The sequence below is a fragment of the Sphaeramia orbicularis genome, chromosome 4 (genome assembly GCF_902148855.1).
Source record: "Sphaeramia orbicularis chromosome 4, fSphaOr1.1, whole genome shotgun sequence".
Lineage (NCBI taxonomy): Eukaryota > Metazoa > Chordata > Actinopteri > Kurtiformes > Apogonidae > Sphaeramia > Sphaeramia orbicularis.
The window spans coordinates 36,209,833-36,215,584 of record NC_043960.1 but is presented as its reverse complement, the minus strand read 5'-3'; positions in this window follow the sequence as shown (position 1 = coordinate 36,215,584).

Here is a 5,752-nt window from a genome sequence, read left to right as displayed (position 1 = left end):
AGTAGTGAAGTATTATTACTTCATTACTATACAACACTAAGTGTTACAAAACAGAAAAAAGGCCACAAAATTGTCACTATGAAAGGTGTGCGGGCTTATATGCATTCATGAAGTTTGTTTTGGTGTTTCCATTACATGTACAGTACATAAATATATGGAGTGCATATAAAAATACATGTATGATTAAGAGAACTGCTTTAAAATGTCTCCTTGAGTAATAAAGTAAATTTATAAATGAACAATTCCTTGGTAATAAGTCAGAGACCCAGACTAGCTCAGGCGTCCAAAAGTCTAATAGAGCTATTTGAGTACAAAACTGGTTGAATGTGAGGGACCTGTATTTACGTCCTGACAGTAAGTAGCTGTAGTAGTAATGGAGTGAATGGGAGGTGTCAGAGGTGATCTGTTGTCCTCTCTTTTCAACCCATCTGTGACAAATGCAGTTCAGGGACTTCACATCCAGTCCCGTAGTTTTACAGCATAATCTGATGATTTGGTTGAGAGGCTTGGTTAAGCAAACTTCAAAACCCCAAAACCTGCAAAAATTAAAAAAAAATAAAAAATAAAAAAATCTTTGCATTTCTATAAACTGCATTTGATCAAATAAACTGGACTGTGGAATGTCATCAGAGGGTGGCGCTGTAGGCTATGATGCACATGGATCTAATGAATGGAGTAGAAGAAGTAGAGCATCTGCTTCTTTCTCATCTAAAGTGGCTGTGGTGTGTTTATTCACAACAGAGATCAAGGAATTATTGAGTCTCCTCAACCATCCACATTACCAGTTGTACTACCAGACACTTTTACTGTTTGAACAAACAGTAACAAGGAGCGCTTCATGGAACTCCAAGCAGAAATTAAAAATAGTAATGAAAAATGGTCAAAGAGGTGCCCTTTGGCAAAGGGACCGTCAGTGGACAGAAAATACAAAAACCAAGACATTCTCTTATAATTTTAAAATGCCTTTATTAATTTTGGCATGTCTCAATGGACCTCACTGAGTCCCAACACATTTCAGCCTGGGCTTCATCAGGGGGGACAAACCCCTAAAGGTATTTTAAGATTATAAGAGGGGCCTTGGTTTTTGTACTCTGCACTTTTTACTGTTTATTGGAATATCATGGGAAGCTGATCAGTCAGATGATCAAAAATACTCACAATGTCAGAATTGAGGAAAATAAATAAACAAATAAAGAAAGAAATAAAGAAAGAAAGAAAGAAAGAAAGAAAGAAAGAAAGAAAGAAAGAAAGAAAGAAAGAAAGAAAGAAAGATGTGTCTATTCCCTTTATGCAGAGAAACAGTTTTTTGCCCTGAAAAGGAGTGGGATGAAGAACGACTTATTCACTCCTGCCATCATTCCACAGTCATATATTCCTTCACATACATTTATTCAGGTGCATCTTATCAATAAGTATAACATATGGTGGTCAGAACCTACCAAAAGTATCAAGGAACAACAACCTGATCTCAACTAGTTGAGCATCTATATGAGCAGAACATTATTACCACTGTCTAATAAGGTGTAGGTTCTCCTTTTTCCACTAAACCAGCTCTGACCCGAGGCCTAGACTCCACCAGACCTCTGAAGGTGTGCTGTGGTATCTGGGCATTAGCAGCAGATCCCTGAAGTCCTGGAGGTAGAAAGGTGGACCTCCATGGATCAGACTTATTTGTCCAACACCTCCCACAGATGTTCAACTATCCTGAGGCTGGGATGTCCTTCATTAGTCCATATTTGCTCAGTTCTAACCACCGCAGACCAGGAACAAACAAGACCTGCTGTTGTGCAGATGTTCTGACCCAGTCCTCACCGTTACAAAATGGACCTGGTCAAAGTCACTTAGTTCATTACGTTGATCATTTTTGCTGCTTCCAAGACATCAACTTTGAGGACTAACGTGAATCACATTTTTTTGTGATGTTTGTACTTTTATATATTCTCTCATAACAGTGCTTGATCTATCTATTATATTTAGGATTTTTTTTTTTTTTCTGAGTGTGAAGCTGTTGGTAGCAAAGATTTCCTTTTGACCAAATGAAGAAACACACTCAATAACTGTACAAAGTAGACAAGGCTTAGTGCTACGTTATCATATGTATTTACTTTTGGGTGTGAGAACTGTCAGAAAATAATCATCACATTATATTTGTGACTTGAGTCATAATAGGAGGCCCAATTTTCCCAGCAGTCTGTAGTTATACTTTAATCCTTCTCTCATATTATTGACTTACATCCAGATCAAAATGGGAAAACAAAATTAGTTACTATGGTGCATTGTTGTGTGCTGTCAAAAACAAAATGGCTCCAGTCCATGCCTGAGGTGGAGAACAGAGGTGGAGTCGATCAGGTCTAAATACTTTCTTCTCCTTTAAGTCTAAGTGACAGACTACATGAACACAGCATATGTTTGTAATCCATGTCTTTACAGATGACATTTCATGTTCTTGCATTTTAATAGATCAAATTTGCAACCCAGTTGGGTTTGAATAGTCTTAAATTCTCCTGAGATATAAGTAAAAGTTTTCATTAACATTAAATAATTGTTTTCATTGGAAACAGTATAATGCAATGATACATTTTTCAATATGATTTTTTTTTTTATTGAATATCTGTTGCAGCGGACAGCATTTTTTTTTTTTTTTTTTTTTGACTAGAGCTGTGAAACACTAGACTGCTGCAGGAAGACAAAAATGCATTGCTGGGTCTCGAGAGATTAAATATAAGAAAATTCAAGACATTTTTATGTATCGCAATAAGACTCTATAAATGTTATACAACACACGGAGCATGAAAAAGTTGTTTATCTGTGAAGTTTACTCAGTGTTTTTAGATAACAGCCATCTGCTGAGCCCTGCCTGGGACTGAATCGAGCCTGTTACTGACCTGACACAGAGCTGGGAACAGAACAGAAGGTACGTTCTTAACACATGAGGAAGTGCAGTGTACCCTAGATAAAATTTTGCCCCTCATCAACCCCCACACACGCACACTAACCCACCTTCTGCAAACACACACACTGCTCATCCACAGTTAACCATCCAACGTCTATCGCAGAGCTTCTGGCTGGCAGGCCACAGCGGTACCCCTTTCTCTGCTGGGCCAGGGTGCACACATGGGGTAAATGTTTCCTGAACAGCTTGAGCAAATACGGGAAGTGGTGGTGACCTGAAAAGTAACCTATATGCGATACCGATGCTGCCTGTCATTCTTACCTCAGTGTATCAGTTAACTGCTAGAGGGGCACAAAAAAGACAGTGTATGTTGGATAATTTGTAGGGTTTTTTTAATCTGAATATTAATTTCATAGTGTATATTCTGATTTAACAAGCTGTGAGGCATGAAAAAGAATACGTTCTGGTGTACATCACAACAATCCCTTTTGAGACTTGATGCTATCTCTGTTAGATAGAAATTAGCTGAAAATAAGATGGAGCTTCAAGCATCACATGGTAAGGCATGAAGCATCACATGATACTGAGAAAACACATTGTGTGGAGTCAACTAAGTTCATTTAACAGAGGCCCTGGAGGTGCTGTGAAATGCTTCTTGCCTCTGAATAATTTGCAATTAGAAACTTAGAAGCTGAAGGCATATTTAATTCTGGTATTTGCTTTAAAATGGTGCTTTCGGGAAAAAAGAAAATATACTGTGATGAACAAACACCCAAACACAAAAAGAAATACAAATAAAAGTAATGTTTGCATCCACAGAAACTGCCTCTAATCTTTTACTGGCCAGTGTGCATCGGCCTTTTTATTTCCCTCTTACCTCAAGCTTAAAAACATACAGAAAGTGTTTCATATTCAACCACCAGATTTACCACAAACAGTGTCGGAAAGAGAGTGACATGCTTATTAAATTTACAACCACACCAAGAAGCCACAGTGAGTTGAGCAACCACATATTGACAGAGGAACTGCAGCACAAAACACAGGGTCAAATGTTCAGACATTTTGGAAACACATTTTTTGATTTACCACAAGAAAATAGAAATAAAGATATTATTCTTTGAAAGTAGATGTAGAGTATAAGTTAGCGTATTTTCAGTCCTCTTTCACATTTTATATATACATGACAGGATGTTTCTCTGGTAGATGATGTGACAGACACGGATTTGCCAGTGTTAGCCCTAAAGGTGTAAGTCTGGTTATTTAATGTTAGCTGAAAGCAGTCCAGGCAAAATGGAAAGGGTTGACAGGCAATCAATCTGTACAACAGGTTAATTAACTATATTAAAAGCAGCATTTACTATTCACTCTGTGATGACTGACATTTGGATAAACACAACAGGCAACTCATTATTAACAGACTATCAACTCTCTAAAACCTGATGTGTCAATGGTGACACACCCTGTGCATTTGCAGTTTGGATGGCTGTGACTCTTTCACTGTTTGTGCAATTGTAAAAATTCCAATGGTTTCTCAAACCTGAGGTAATGCACTTCATAGGTTTTATTGGGTCATTATGGTACTTTCACTCACACCTGTACTAGAAGCTGGAAAAGAAGCCATTTTAGCAGTATTATAACATGCACTAAATTGTAAATGATTGCTAGATTTTGAAAGATCTGGGGAAAAAAATGCTCTGGAAAAATGGGCAAACGGACTCACTCACAGCAAATTTTCTAATCTTTTAGTTAGTCATAATAAGAAAAAAAGTCCAAGTAGATCATTTTAGGTTTAGGGTTTAAAGGGTTAACTACTGTTTAAATACTATTCATTAACATTCAAGTGATGACTGTTTGGAAAAAGCTAGATTTTATTATACAACTGGCCTGATAGAATAATGCTGGTAAGAATCATCTGAGTCTTCCCCTATTTTTGTTTAAAACTTCCTTAACTCCAACTAACAAACATGTGCGTTCAATGGCTGTGCTTCAATGGTGGGATTTCCTGCCTATCTCTTATCAGTTAGATTCTGAAACAATGGACTCTGCCCACGCAAATTTGTGCACCCAGCCTGTCTACAGGACTACTCCAAGTGCTGCTGTCCTCCTCCTGGCTTTTCCCTCACAACCAGGTGTCCATTTCTGGGTTCGAGCCAAAGGACTTTAGTGTAGAGCAGGAATAATGGCTTAAGCATCAGATAGTATGCATCCATTATTGTATTTTATAGTAGCATTTGGTAAAAAAGAATCTCCCCTAGACAAGTACAGATAATCTGAGTCCTTTAAGATTCAATTATGTCGTGAGACACAATAAAAATACTTTATAACTTTTATCTGGTGGGAATTTTGTTTCATGTGGACTTTCAATCCACTTTCAATCTTTATGCGCTGGTGGCTTCATGTTTCCACATCTTGGCTGTAAAAGTTGTACCAGATAATGATTAGTTCCACATTTTTATGTCACAAAACTGCTCATGGGTCCACAACTAAATTTCAGATTTTTGTGAGAAACTTTCTCCATGCAGCAAATGAATGTGAGAAAACCCTGAAAGTGCCAAACACAGACATCACTGTGCAAAATGAATATGAAAAACTAGACTGAACAAATATACAAAAAATATTTCTTTTTGAGTGGAGAAGGGCTCTTAAGAGTTGGCAAGTGTTTGGCAGGAAACCTGTGACAAGCAGTCAAACACACAGGCACACACAGATGGCTCACACTGCATTAGGGAAAAAATAACTGTTATATGTAAAGCATGAAAAGATTTCCATACATTACTATGCAGGAGATCTAAATGGATGCCAGTACGGTGAGCATGATGCAACGCATTCCTGTTGGCAAGAATGTGAAAAGGGCCCAAG